The sequence below is a fragment of the Parasteatoda tepidariorum genome, chromosome 10 (assembly GCF_043381705.1).
Source record: "Parasteatoda tepidariorum isolate YZ-2023 chromosome 10, CAS_Ptep_4.0, whole genome shotgun sequence".
Taxonomy (NCBI): Eukaryota; Metazoa; Arthropoda; class Arachnida; order Araneae; family Theridiidae; genus Parasteatoda; species Parasteatoda tepidariorum.
The window spans coordinates 61054405-61070660 of record NC_092213.1 but is presented as its reverse complement, the minus strand read 5'-3'; the positions used below and the strand labels follow the sequence as shown (position 1 = coordinate 61070660).

At 30.8% G+C, this 16256-nt stretch overlaps 1 long non-coding RNA gene across 1 annotated transcript in view; it reads left to right on the top strand.

Moving 5' to 3' along the window:
- Positions 1-289: 289 nt before the first annotated feature.
- LOC139426786 (uncharacterized) overlaps positions 290-16256 on the top strand; it is a 69128-nt gene continuing 53161 nt past the window's right edge. The window contains exon 1 of the long non-coding RNA XR_011638005.1: positions 290-440. This is a non-coding gene — a long non-coding RNA (uncharacterized lncRNA). The remainder of the gene's footprint in view (positions 441-16256) is intronic.

Below are 16256 nucleotides of genomic sequence, written 5' to 3'. Positions count from 1 at the left end.
GAAACTGGAATTTTTCCAGGTAGAAAATTTTTTTGCAGTCAATGAGGCATAAATTCATATAAGCCTACGCTAAACAACCTGTAGAAATCCCTTTTAACAGGTTTTCTTATCTAATATTTTTTACGCTCCCTTATATTTCAGTAGAACGAAACAATCGATTTATGTTCGTGACGTCACAATCAACAAGTGGGCGCCGCCAATAAACATCGCCTCCAGAGAAGTTGGGGGAACGCATGCGCAGTAGAGTTGCATTTACCTGCGAAACTTTATATATATGTGAATTTATCATAATTTTTGGTGCAGTTTTATTATAAAGAGCTTTTGTTGCGCTCTTAGTGTGCAGAAACTAAAAGGAAAAATTTATAAAATTTCCTGTGCATTTTCTAAAAATAAAATAAACTTCAAAAAAAAAATTTAAATTAGTTTTCTCTCCAGCTAAGGTGAGTATTTTTCCTCGTTCTTTTTCATAGTTTTTGAAATTTATAGGAAATGGAATTCTTTCAAAAGAAGAAAGAGTTATTTTTAAGTTTTGTTAAATTTATTTTAATATAGTTTATAAAAATAATACTAATTGTTTAAAAAAAAGCCAATTACAATATCTTTCTTAGAAACGGTACAAATATTACTTTTTTTTATATAAAATGAGAACGCATCATTTAATTCATACTAAATTTATTTCCTAATCATGTAAATTCTTTCAACTATTACCCATGTTTCCGAAATGTTCCCTAGCAAAAAAATATTTATATTTATTTCATCAAATAAGAAAAACTATTTTAATTCATATTAAATTTTATTTTAAAATAATATAAATTGATTGAAAAATAACCTATGGCTCTAAAAAGTTCTTAGCAAAACAGAATACTTTTATTTTGTAAAAATAAGGAAAAATTATTTTAAATCATATTAAATTCTGTTTTATAATAATATAAATTGCTTTAAAAATAAACGATGTTTTCTAGATGTTAATTAGAAAACGAAAAGTTTTCTATTTATTTTAAATTATTTTAATTCTATTTAATTCTTATTTAATAATTATATATATAAAAAAAAATTTTAATTGTTCCAATAAAAACCTCTATTTTCGAGATATCACTTTGATAGGGAAAGTTTTTTTAAAATTAATTTTAGCTGTATAATAAACAGAAACTATTTTAATTAATCTAAATTTCACGCAATAAAAATTAGACTCCGGGTCATACATAAAAGATAAAAATTGTTTTCCGAATTGTTTTATTTTCATGAAGTGTTTTACTTTCATTAAATGTTTTATATTATTACCTTGAAAACAGAAAATACCTTTGAATTAGTATGAAATTTGATTTGATAACAATATTATTTATTAAATGAAATAAAAAAAAATTTAAATGTTCCATTGAGCAAATGTAATAACATTAATGGATCATAATACTTTATATTTTGAAATTACTATTATTTTAAGCTATTTCAATAAATGGTGAAAATATTTTTACAATATTATATTAAGCTTTCTAAAGTGTGGCGCGTTTAAGAGTTACGCATTTATAATAATAAGTTCAGTCATTCTTTAAAAACAAATCAAGTTATTGTAAAATTACTCTCTAATCAAATAACTTATGTAAAAAATTATTATAACGACGCAATGTCATAATTTTTTACTAGACCACATTTTATTTTATTTTGAATCCATTTTATGGATCGCCAACAATCGATAAATAATTAAAATGCAAAAGGTTTTAAATAAAGTCTACTTCAACTTCATATTTGAAATTGAGCTACCGTTATTCATTGTTATTTATCAGGCATCCATCTTCGCTTCGATAGTATTAACGAATATATTATATATAAATATATTATCACTACTGACTGTTTTCAGAAGAATAATTATATTTTTTCTCATTGGTGATCGTGTTTTATAAAAATCAGTACAACATACACCCTTGTGCAAATTAATTGAAACAAACTCAATAAATTCAGAAAACTAAGAGAAAATGCTATTTTATTTAAATTTATAGAAACTCAAAAATTTTTAGTACATAATATGATCTCCACGACACTTTGTTAACATTTGGACACGATTCGGCATGGATTCCACTAATTTTTTTATAGTCATTTATAGTATTTGTGTCTTTGTACCACACATGAATTAACGCCGTGATTAGCTTCTCCATAGTTGTACAGTCCATATTTAATAGGTGATTCTTGCATATGGCCCAGAGATTNCTAAAACAATTTACAGAATGTCTCAATTTGATTCTCAGACATGAATTTCTTGACAATTTTGGACGTATGGCAAGGAGCTAAATCCTGTTTAAAAATCCCTGTTCCATCAGGGTATCGTTTCTTCAACTCTGGAACAACTTTTTTACCCAGAATAGTAATGTACTGCTCAGAACGCATCATACCGTCAATAGGCTGCAAAGGTCCAACCCGATTGTAACCGAAACAACCCCAAAACATCTTCTTTAAAAAACACGAAAAATAAAGTTTGTTTCAATTAATTTGCACAAGGATGTAAGGCGCATAAAATTTGATACCAGAGATGCTAACTGCTCTGGATTCTACAAAATGTTTCAAAGCGCCGTGAAGAACTATAAATTAAAATTTGCACATTCGCGGTTGATTTTGCTAATTTTCTAAAAAGCTCAAAACGTCATAAATATTGCAAAGTAACATTTCACCCAAGACTTTGAATTATTTCAAAATAGTGGTGAACAAAAGCCCTGTAAATCGAATTCACTAAACCATGCAATCATAAATTAACACGTTGAGCGCCACGCTAATTTTACATGACTTGCCCTTCTGGCCACGGCAAATTACAAATTAAATTTGCAAATATTAGATGGATTTTGCTAATTCTTTAGATGGCTTATCATGACATATCTGACAAAAGTGGTGAATTATATAAGCTCACGAATCGTTTAGAAAAAGTGGTGGATAAAAATCTGCTAAATTGAATTTATTAAACCAAGAATCACAATAATTAAGTAAATTTAGAATACATTTTCTGCAATTCCATAAAAGAGTGTAAATTTTATAGTTGTATATCATGTTATACGCTGTCACCCAGCTGTTTTTCGCGGACTATGTGAAAGGTCAGTGTCAGCTAGCGGTGGCAGACGCGGCCTAAATGTAATTTCAGTGTCAGCCACCGGTGGTTGACGTGGCCTAAATGTAATTTCAGTGTCAGCCACCGATGGCTGACGCGGCCTAAATGTAATTTCAGTGTCAGCCACCGGTGGCTGACGCGGCCTAAATGGAAAGTCCAGTGTCAGTCACCGATGGCTGACGCGGCGCTCAACGTGTTAAATGACTACTACTCGAAAATATTTTTCCATTGTCTAGAAAAGTTTAGTATCTGTGATATTAAATTTTTTTATTAATTTAAATTTATAGTCAAAGATGGTATTGGAATATTTTTTTTGCAACTAGTCTGCTATTTTAAAGATACATCTCTCTAAGCTAAACAATCAAGTATTATTTTTATTACTAATAATTTAATATAAACTTCGTTGTGAGATAAGCAATAAAAATAATATCAGTTTTAAAGTATTTTATCAAAAAGGATTATTTACCACAGCATGTTAAAGGATTCCAGCGGGCATCAGAAAAATTAAATAATGATAACGAAAATGAGGCAATAGATTTGTGACTACCATATGTTTCTGTAAAGAAAATATATCTCTACGAGAATTGCGCTTGCCACAGGACTAAAAACGTAAATAGTGGTAGAAACTCAATTCATTTTTGTTTATTTATTTTATCTTTAGTATTCAATCATAACTACCACTATGACAAACACTTCAAATTATTCACTTTCAAAGCTAAAACGATCCTTGCATTCACTTTCAATAGTAAACTGAATAAAAAATATGCTAGAAAAAAGAGCTAATTTTAATCTCTACTCATAAAATTTTTAATTTTATAAGTCATCACATTTTGCATTCTTAGCAGTCCATTGTTACACTTAGGTTGGAAATTTTAGATTTTATTTTATTTTATAACCGTCGTTGAACAACCGACTCATGTTTGAGTTAACGACTACGAACGTTCAACTTCTGTAGCCTTGTAATTTTGAACTGAATCCAGAAGACAAGGGAACTCCTGGATCAAGTATTAGGAGACATTTGCCTTCGTAGTGGACTTTTTGATGAAACTAAACCGCATTTGAGTTACATGCAAAGGGAAACGACGAAGACCTCCCACGGTTAGCCTGACGGCAAGGGTACTCTAACCCAGAATCCGTCTACCACTGAGGATATATTACGCCAGCACTGTAGTCGGTGCGAGTCGGGTGCAGAATTCGCATCGACCTGTCATCGCTGGGATTCGAACCCTGGTCACCTTGTTGGAAGACGAGCGCTCTATCCCTTGGGATACTACGACTCTTAGGATGGAATATTTGCAATGGACGTGTCTTCTCCAATCGCACAAATGCCAACTTTTACACTTTTTGAAAACCTGGTACAGACCTGGCTTTACACAAGTATTCTCAAGTGGTCCTGATCAAATTGAAATGCAGTTATAGATAAAATTAACTTTTCACAATTGCTAAGGATTATACTCCTTTTCGTTTCCATAACTGGCTCTCATGAATAAGATTAATTTATCTGCATTTTGTGGTATTCAAAATCATATCAAATTAAATTTATAAATCCAATAAATTTAAAAGAAGTTTATTGGATTTATTAACACTTTAAATGTAAAAAGAAAACACTACATACAGTTCGTAGTTTTTGGCAGCTTTGGTGGTAGAAAACTGTATACTTCATTATGGGTTTAACAATTTTTTAATTTAAGATGATATTAAGTATCAAAAGTATCTATAATTCATACTTGCGTAAAAAATTTGAAATTCGTGTAATAAATTTGCGAAATATGAAATTCACAATAATATCCCACCTAATAAGATATTTTACAGAAAGCAGAGAAGTTGGTATCTCTGCATTTAATATTCTAATTCTCTACAAAGTAGTAACCTCCGGTTTTTTCTAAACTTTAATAGTTTATTTTCCAAATTTCCGCGTAAAAAACGAATTTTGAGGCATATTTAAAATTAAAGATATAAAAATTCCATTCTACATTGCAGAGAAGTCTCATAAAAACAAAATGGCTAGACGAATAGTTCCTGAAAATCGAATTTTAAAAATCTGAAATTTTTCAAATTCAATTTCTAATGAATTTAACAAAAATTTTAGGATTTAATGCCACACTTCAAAACAGCTTGTTATTTTTTGCTAATACGGTGCTGAAAATAGATTTAAAATACTTTGAACAAAAATTTAATGCTAGCCGACCTTAAAAAAATAATAATAATCCCAATCTTATATAATTTTCTGTTTTCAAATGTAACATTATTTAATATTAGGATTCTTGCATTCTTCTAAATATAGTCTTCAAAAATTATATAATTGCAAAAATTAATTTTGACTTGGCAAACAATTAACGCTTTAAATGTTTTAATTGAAAGGCCTAGTCTGAATGACTTTTTGAAAAAGAAAATAACATTTATTGGGAAAGATCTTATTTTTATTTTATTTAATTACATCGCATTTACTTAACTTTCCAAGTCATTTAATTTCGAACGTCTCAAAGAAAGAAGGTTCCAAGTCTTTTAAAAGTTTTTGGTATGGAAGAACGTTTCAAATGCATCTGGCACTAAACAGTCGACAGATGACCGTATAAAACCGGCCTTAAGGCATCAAAGTAAAATATCACAAAAGAATAGTCTAAATAAATGTTAGGGCTTAGATTTATCCAACTGAGAGGTTGAACAAACTGTGCAAACTGAGCTGCAAGTTGGACAGAAATGAAAAATTAAAAGCGAACAGTTTATATAAACTGTTCTAAATTTTCGTTTTATTCAAGCTTGTTAATTTAATTAGGTAACTGAAGGATTTAGAGCTAAATTTTAATATGAATACTGCTTAATGATTAATGCAGAAGAGCGATGCCTTTTACAAATAAACATCGGACAGAAATATTAATTCTAACTAAACTTGATTGAGAGGACATAGAATCAAACCATTAACTCTGATACTATGCTCCCGTTTTATTTTAGATTAAATTACTTAATGCTGTTGTGTGTCTATATACACTAAAATTTATAATTATGTATGACGGGAAATTCTGTGCTATCGTAATGAATAAATTGAAACGAATGTTTTTAAACCAGAAGTTTCATATTCTTAGAACTTCATTTCAAGTGGAGAGTCAGCATACTTGCAAAGCTAGCCCTACACATAAGTACACATGAGCCAGCTTGAATCGCTAAGCAATCCGGAAGGAACTGCAAAAGCAGTAGCGTGGGTTGGCGTATTGTATCCTATGGGCAACATAAACTATCATATACTCGTATTAGTTGTATGCATATTGAAATATTTTCTACTGATTTTGGTGAAAGCTAAAGTTATTATGTCTATGAGTATGTAAAACGTTGTCTTAAGGGACTTTTTTAATTCTGTTTAAAGCAACAAAAACGTTTAAACGGTTGAGCATTATTGAAAAAAGAAAATGGTTAATGATAATGTTTAAAATTTGGAAAAAGGTCGCAGAAAGAAACAGATTTATCGCGTTTTAAAAAAAACTGTTAGGAAAACGTTTAAACGAACAAAATGGGCTTAAGAAAATAAAGAGACTAATAACGTTTAAGGTTTTTCAAAATTTGTGTGATTACAACTCTGCTAATTTTGACACTTACCATCTAATATTATTATTCTTTAAGAAAATTAGACAAAAATATAGATTGGTTTTATCAATATATATATATATATATAAAGGAAGTCCTCATTTCTTTCTCGCTTTGACAAACAATAATTGAAATATCAAGCGTGTAAGTCGTCAGTAACATGAGAGCGTAAAAGTTCAAGTTCTATTTAAAAAGCTGAAACAAACAGAGATATGAAGTGGGAAGAATTGAAAGGTTCAAAGCGACTACAATTCATACCAACAAACAAAGTATTCCATAAACTAAAAGTAATTGTTTTTTTAAAATACAAGTAATGTTTAGTTNAATAGTGGTGTATAAAAATCTACTAAATTGAATTTATTAAACCAAGAATCACAATAATTAAGTAAATTTTGAATAAATTTTCTACAATTCCATAAAAGAGTGTAAATTTTATAGTTCCATATCATGTTATACGCTGTCAACCAGCTGTTTTTCGCGGCCTATGTGAAAGGTCAGTGTCAGCAAGCGGTGGCAGACGCGGCCTAAATGTAATTTCAGTGTCAGCCACCGGTTGCAGACGCGGCCTAAATGTAATTTCAGTGTCAGCCACCGGTGGTTCACGCGGACTAAATGTAATTTCAGTGTCAGCCACCGGTGGCTGGCGCGGCCTAAATGGAAAGTCCAGTGTCAGCCACCGATGGCTGACGCGGCGCTCAACGTGTTAAAGGAGTACTACTGGAAAATATTTTTCCACTGTCTAGAAAAAGTTTAGTATCTCTGTGATGTTAAATTTTTTTATTAACTTAAATTTATAGTAAAAGATGATATTGGAATTTTTTTTTNAATTTTTTTTTTTTTTTTTTTTTTTTTTTTTTTTTTTTTTTTTTTGCAACTAGTCTGCTATTTTAAAGATACATCTCTTTAAGCTAAACAATCAAGTATTATTTTTATTACTAATAATTTAATATAAACTTTGTTGTGAGATAAGCAATAAAAATAATATCAGTTTTAAAGTATCAAAAAGGATTATTTACCACAGCATGTTAAAGGATTCCCGCGGGCATCAGAAAAAATAAATAATGATAACGAAAATGAGGCAATACATTTGTGACTACCATATGTTTCTGTAAAGAAAATATATCTCTACGAGAACTGCGCTTGACACAGAACTAAAAATGTAAATAGTGGTAGAAACTCAATTCATTTTTGTTTATTTTATCTTTAGTATTCAATCGTAACTACCTTTATGACATACGTTTCAATTTATTCACTTTCAAAGCTAAAACAATCCTTGCATTCACTTTCATTTGTAAACTGAAAAAAATATGCCAGAAAAAGGAACTAATTTTAATCTTTTTTCATAAAATTTTGAATTTTAAAAGTCACCATGTTTTGTATTCCAACCTAAGAGTAACAATGGGCGGCTAAGTCCATTGTTACTCTTAGGTTGGAAATTTTAAAATTTTTTTTATTTTATAACAGTCCTTGAACAACCGAAACATGTTTGAGTTTACGATTACGAACGTTTAACTTCGTAGCCTTGTAATTTTGAACCGAATCTAGAATACAAGAGAACTACTGTATGGAGTATTGGGAGAAATTTGCCTTCGTGAAGGACTTTTTGATGGAGTTAACCCGCATTTGCGTTACATGGAGAGGAAGATCATGAGAACCAACCACGGTTGCCCTGACAGCAAGGGGACTTTAACCCATGATCCGTCTACCACTGAGGATATTTCACGTCAGCACTGTAGTCGGTGCGTGGCGGGTACAAAATTCACATCGACCTGTCATCGCTGGGATTCGAATCCGGGTTACTTTGTTGGGAGACGAGCGCTCTATCTCTTGGGATACTATGACTCTTAGGATGGAATATTTACAATGAAAGTGTCTCCACCAATCGCACAACTGCCAACTTTTACACTTTTTGAAAACCTTGTACAGACCTGGCTTTACTTTACTCTCGTGAATAAGATTAATTTATCTGCATTTTGTGGTAGTCAAAATCTTATCAAATGAAATTTATAAATCCAATAAATCTAAAAGAAGTATATAGGATTTATTAACACTTTAAATGTAAAATTGAAATACTACGTGCAGTCCGTAGTTGTTGGCAGCTATGGTAGTAGCAAACTGTGCACTTCAATATTGGTTTAACAATTTTTTAATTTAAGATGATATTAAGTATCAAAAGTATATATAATTCATACTTACGTATAAAATTTGAAATTCGTGTATTAACGCCCATAAATTTGCGAGAAATATGAAATACACAATAATATCCCACTTAATGAGATATTTTACAGAAAGCAGAGAAGTTGGTATCTCTGCATTTAATATTCTAATTCTCTGCAAAGTAGTAACTTTCGCTTTTGTATAAACTTTAGCAGTTTATTTTCCAAATTTCCGCATAAAAAACGACTCTTGAGGCATATTTAAAATTAAAGATATAAAAATTCCATTCGACATTGCAGAGAAGTCTCATAAAAACAAAATGGCGATCGACTGAATAGATTCTCAAGCATTATGGTAGAGAAATATTGTTTCCTGTTAAGCGACGATTCATATGCGTTCTGCATTGGAGAGAAGTCTCATAAAAACAAAATGGTGATCGACTGAATAGATTCTGAAGCATTATGGTAGAGAAATATTGTTTCCTGTTAAGAGACGATTCATATGCGTTCTGCATTGCAGAGAAGTCTCATAAAAACGAAATGGTGATCGACTGAGTAGATTCTGAAGCATTATGGTAGAGAAATATTGTTTCCTGTTAAGCGACGATTCATATGCGTTCTGCATTGCAGAGAAGCCTCATAAAAACAAAATGGTAATCGACTGAATAGATTCTGAAGCATTATGGTAGAGAAATATTGTTTCCTATTAAGCGACGATTCATATGCGTTCTGCATTGCAGAGAAGTCTCATAAAAACAAAATGGTGATCGACTGAATAGATTCTGAAGCATTATTTTAGAGAAATATTGTTTCCTGCTAAGCGACGATTCATATGCGTTCTGCATTGCAGAGAAGCCTCATAAAAACAAAATGGTGATCGACTGAGTAGATTCTGAAGCATTATGGTAGAGAAATATTGTTTCCTGTTAAGGGACGATTCATATGCGTTCTGCATTGCAGAGAAGTCTCATAAAAACAAAATGGCGATCGACTGAATAGATTCTCAAGCATTATGGTAGAAAAATATTGTTTCCTGTTAAGGGACGATTCAGATGCGTTCTGCATTACAGAGAAGTCTCATGAAAACAAAATGGTGATCGACTGAGTAGATTCTGAAGCATTATGGTAGAGAAATATTGTTTCCTGTTAACCCCTTGGGGACGGGTGATTCAGAAAAGCATTCGTACAAAATCAGAATCAAGTTGCAATTAAATAAAACCAGACTTAAAAGCCANTTAAATGTAGTCGTTACTAATTTTACAGACTTACTTTGCTTTTATTTCAATTATTGTTAGTTTAATCATATATATAATCAATGATAATTCAAAGTATAACTAAATAGTTTTATTTTGAACAAAGTAATGGTGAATTAAATAAATCAAAAAATTATAACTCCGCCCACAAATAAACTGCTAAAGAAATACTTTGAATACCAGTTTTATCTTCTTACCCTGATTGATACGGTTTTTTGCTGTCACGTATTTGTGACAGTCGGCGCGAAAGGGTTAAGGGACGATTCATATGCGTTCTGCATTGGAGAGAAGTCTCATGAAAACAAAATGGCGATCGACTGAATAGATTCTCAAGCATTATGGTAGAGAAATATTGTTTCCTGTTAAGCGACGATTCATATGCGTATTGGACGCTGTAACTATTTCAAAAAGTCTAATTCCAAGAAATCACTTTTCTTCATATTATATCAATAATTACAGAAAGGACAAAAAGATATGGTAAATTTCAGAGTGCAAAAATAATTTAAAAGAAACCAAATATACCGTGCTCCAAAAAAAAATAATAATATTAACAGGCCACCCTGAATAACTTATGATCTAATAATCGGATTTTCGTGTTCTAGGATTATATCTTAATGATTCGAGGGGATCATCTCAAATACGCTAATTAAAAAGTGCAAACAATATTTTAAATTTCGAAATCAGACACAAAAACGTACTTCGCTGAATAAACACACCTTTTTTTTTTAACGGATTCGGATTTTTGATTACCCAAGATATTGGGGGATAGCCCAAATCTGGGAAATATTGTCCCAATAGTTAGATCAGGAGAGCGCTCCAAAGTTTGGACCCCTTATTTTTAATCTTACTTTCAGCGTATTTTGTTGTATCTCGAGACATTTTAACCGGAAAAATGTTGGCGCAAAACTATAAAATTCTTTTATCCAAAGCGACATAAACTATTCGTTTTGACGTGCAAAATATAACTTTCAGTAAATATTCATTATTTTTTATTATTTTATTTAATAATGGTCGAAAGAAATTTGAATTGTAAGGTACACAATTTTTCGCACTATTTTAAAGAATATAATTTTAGAAGGCAAATCACAAAATTTGAGCAAAATCAGTCCTGAGAAATCGAATTTTAAATATCAGAAATTTTTCAAATTCAATTTCTAATGGATTTAACGATAATTTCAGGATTTAATGCCACACTTCAGAGCAGCTTGTTATTTTTTGCTAATACGGTGGAGAAAATAGATTTAAAATGCTTTGAACAAAAATTTTACGCTAGCAGACCTTAAAAAAAATAATAATCCATGGGTGAAAGCCCTTATATAGCAAGACGGAAAAGAGAAAAACCTGGTACTTAAAACATTTCATTCCAGCATTTTTTTCGAAAAAAATTAAATATCTGTAACTATCAAGATTTCTTTTATAATTCTGGCATATATATAAAACTGCTTCTTTTCCAAGATAAAGTAGATATTGTTGAAAAATTTAAAAAAAGAATAAGTAGACTCCTCCCCAAAACTAGCTATAACTGAAATGGTTTTACTACCAGCCTTTCCTCTTTTCCGTCTCGCTTTCACCCCTGTAATAATCTCAATCTTATCTCATTCTTTGTTTAAAAATGTAACATTATTTATTATTAGGATTCTTGTATTCTTCTAAATATAGTCTCTTCAAAAATTATAAAAACTAATTTTGACTTGGCCAACATTTAACGCTCTGAATGTTTTAATTGAAAGGCTTAGTACAAGAAGGTTCTAAGTGACTTTTTGAAAAAAGAAAATAATATTTATTGGGAAAGATCTTATTTTTATTTTATTAAATTACACAGCATTTATTTAACTTTCCAAGTCATTTCATTCTGGACGTCTCAATGAAAGAAGGTTCTAAGTCTTTGAAAGTTTTTGGTAGGGAAGAACGTTCCAAGTGCATCTCTCACTAAACAGTCGACGAATAACCATAGAAAGCTGGCCTTAAGGCAACAAGGCAAATATCACAAAGGAATAGTCTAAATAAATGTTAGGGCTTAGATTTATCCAACTGAGAGGTTGAACAAACTGTGCAAACTGAGCTGCAAGTTGGACAGAAATGAAAAATTAAAAGCGAACAGTTTATATAAACTGTTGTACGCTTTCATTTTGTTCAAGCTTGTTAATTCAATTAGGTAACTGAAGGATTTAGAGCTAAATTTCAATATTAATACTGCTTAATGATTAATTCAGAAGAGCGATGCGTTTTACAAATAGACATCGGACAGAAATATTAATTCAAATAAACTTGACTGAGAGGACATAGAATCAAAGCAATTTTTCAAAAACTCTGATACTATGCTTCTGTTTTATGTTAGATTAAATGACTTAATGCTGTTGTGTGTCTATATACACTGAAATTTATAATTATGTATGGCGGGAAATTCTGTGCTATCGTAATGAATAAATTGAAACGAATGTTTTTAAACCAGAAGTTTCATAGGATTCATATTCTTAGAACTCCATTTCAAGTGGAGAGTCAGCATACTTGCAAAGCTAGACCTACACATAAGTACACATGAGCCAGCTTGAATCGCTAACCAATCCGGAAGGAACTGCAAAAGCAGTAGCGTGGGTTGGCGAGCTTAGTATTGTATCCTATGGGCAACATAAACTACCATATACTCGTATTAGTTGTATGCATATTCAGAAATTTTCTAATGATTTTGATGAAAGCTAAAGTTATTATGTCTATGAGTATGTAAAACGTTGTCTTAAGAGACTTTTTTAATTCTGTTCAAAGCAACGGTTGAACATTATAGAAAAAAAAATGGTTAATGATTATGTTTGAAATATGGAAAAAGTTCGCAGAAAGAAACAGATTTATTGCGTTTAAAAAAAACTGTTAGGAAAACGTTTAAACGAACAAAATGGACTTAAGAAAATAAAGAGACTTATTACGATTTATGTTTTTCAAAATTTTTGTGATTACAACTCTGCTAATTTTGACACTTACCATCTAATATTATTATTCTTTAAGAAAATTAGACAAAAATATAGATTGGTTTTATCAATATATATATATATATATAAAGGAAGTCCTCATTTCTTTCTCGCTTTGACAAACAATAATTGAAATATCAAGCGTGTAAGTCGTCAGTAACATGAGAGCGTAAAAGTTCAAGTTCTATTTAAAAAGCTGAAACAAACAGAGATATGAAGTGGGAAGAATTGAAAGGTTCAAAGCGACTACAATTCATACCAACAAACAAAGTATTCCATAAACTAAAAGTAATTGTTTTTTTAAAATACAAGTAATGTTTAGTTTTTGCGAATCTTTCCTTTGCATGTCATTTATTTCAATTTAAACTTCAAAATTAATAACTTAAAGTTCTGAAATTTACAAACGTGTTATAACAAAGCTGTGAATCTTTAATTATAATTGTTTTTTAAACGCATTATTATTGTTTTGTTTCTGCAATTTTTTCGACTGCACATCATTTATTTCAATCTAAAAAAATTTTATTGCAATAACCCGTTAATGATTAAAACATTTAATTTCCTAAGGAGAAATTACTTTTAAACATTTTAATTATTGATAATTGTAATAATAATTATAATAATTGATAAGTGTAAAATATAAATTGAAAAATTGACAATCGTAATAATTGATTTAAATTCCTAAGATATTAAGTTAGAACACATTACAAATGGGTTCAACTTAGTAGCAGCGATGGAAGCGAGCAAAGCAAGCCATATTAAATTACATAGCTTTTCTTCAAGGGCGGGGAAGAGCTCACTAGTTTTATTTATTTGGCGAGTGTTGTGTGAAAATTTATAAAAATTACAATTTATTCCTTTTTAATTGTTTTAAGAGTTAGAAGATTATTAAACAATGTTTATTGTTCTTTTTTTGACTAGGATTCGTAAGAAATTATAAATGTAAAAAAATTCTATTCTAATGAAATTTACATAAATCAAAAGCAAAATGTCATTTTCGTTTTGTGTATGAAAATGTAATAGCTAAATATCTAGTTTTTGAGACATATTTTTGTAATTTTTTCATTCACTTTTGTCATTAAACATTTATTGTCTTTGTGAGATGAATTGCATTTGAATTTAAGATGAAAAATGTTTATCAACTACGAATAAAAAGCTCTACCAGCTACAATTTCTAAAGAAACATAAAGAAATGTTTTTGTAAAGAAGAATATTCGGGATTATTCTTTTTACAGAGTCTCATCTATATTAAACAAGGCTTTCATTTATCTATTATGCTCGTTTACTTCATTTTATACATTTTCACAAAATAATAGAATAAATAATTTAACTATCAGCTGAATATTTAAATATTAAATATTTAGAATTCATTTAAGGCAAAAAGTAAAGAAAACAATAAATTTTATTAAATTCATTTTTATGGAGAGTTCTAGGAATAAAAAATATACCTAGTTTACAAACAATATGTATTTTTGAGTGTTTTTGTACGATGCTAAATCGTTTTACAATTTAATAACGCGAAGTCGAGCACTTTACGGTAGAACAGTTTAACGAGGACCCATACTGTACACCCTCTATCCCTACGCAGACTGATCCATGTGGTTACCCACCCGCACACTGACTGCAGCCAGTGACGCTTGACTTCGGTGATCTGCTGGGAACCGTGTCTTAACGATCAGTCCACTGTGGGACCAGAAAATATCGGACACATTTAAAAAATTTTCCCCTATTAGAAAATTTTCTAATTTTTTGTTTAATTAACATTTAGTAATACATCGTTCGGCATCCACGGTAGCTTTTTAAAAATCTGTAAATAAATTTAATCAGTTTTTCTCCTTTTCTCTTTTTTTTGTAATTTCTGCATCATCATTTCTTTCTTTCAATTAACTATCGTAATAACTCAGCTTTTCCTTCTTTTAGCATTATAATTTTTCGTTTTAACGTCATGTTATGTTATCATACTCTAACTTCCAGTTCTCTTCAAATAAAAGTTTTATTGGGCTTCACGAGCAATTGAAGTAGTGTGTTAAAAGCTTTCGGTCAGTTATTGTCGAGAAACCAGATGCGGACATTATCTTCATATAAAACAAAGTTGTTTACTCAAGTTTTGCTATGATAACTGTAAATTGTATCTTGCCGCAATGGCTCAGGGGATAGAGCGTTCACCTTCCAACGAGGTGAACGCTCTATCCCCTGCCCCATCCGGCTTGCACCGATCACAGTGCTGACGTGAAATATCGATACGAATTCCGCATCTGGCTTGCTCCGATCACAGTGCTGACGTGAAATATCCTCAGTGGTAGACGGATCATGCATTAGAGTTCGCTTGCCGTCAGGCTAACCATGGGAGGTTATCTTGGTCTTCCTCTCCATGTAACGCAAATGCGGGTTAGTTCCAACAGAAAGTCCTCCTCGAAGGCAAATTTCTCCTAATACTTGATCCAGGAGTTCCCTTGTCCTTTGGATTGGGTTCAAAATTACAAGGCTACGGAGTTGAACATTAGTAGTTGTAAACCCGAAAATTGGGTCGGCGGTTCAACGACGGTTATAAAAAATAAAATTGTATCTTAAAATATTTAAATAAAGAGGTTGATTTATTACGCCAAATTACCTTATCCAGGCACCAACACAAAAGGACACCACCACCATGCTTAACTGTCCCAACTAAGTTATCGGATTAAAGTTCCTCATTTTTTCTGCTCCATTGCAATGCATCGAAACCCATCATGTTAAATTTGCTTCCTTTCTCCAGTAAGAGATAATATATACGTTTGAGATTTATTTATCATTGATTTTTCGAAGAAAACCTAAGGTTTTAATTTTTCGTAAAAAAAAAAAACGCTTTCTACAGGCAGAAGGCCCATTAGAATTCATCATAATCATATTAGAATTGGTTTTTAAACCCGTGATTCTTTAATTCGAATGATACGTACGTAGAAATGAATTGAATCTGTTGATTCAGTCATCCGATTTTTAGATTCAAAGATTCGATTAGAATTTAAGGCGCTATTTTAAATAGGATGCTTTTAATCTATTGTTGAGAATTAGTTTATGCATTTAAATAGATTAAAAAGAATTAACTGGGATCAATTTGCACTAATCAGTTGATTCAAAAGTTAGAATAACTTAGTCAAGTTGTGTCAATTTAATGTATGCTTCGCACCTAAATATTGATTCGCTTTTCGAATCAGTCTTTCAAAATTTGTGAATTGAATAACCT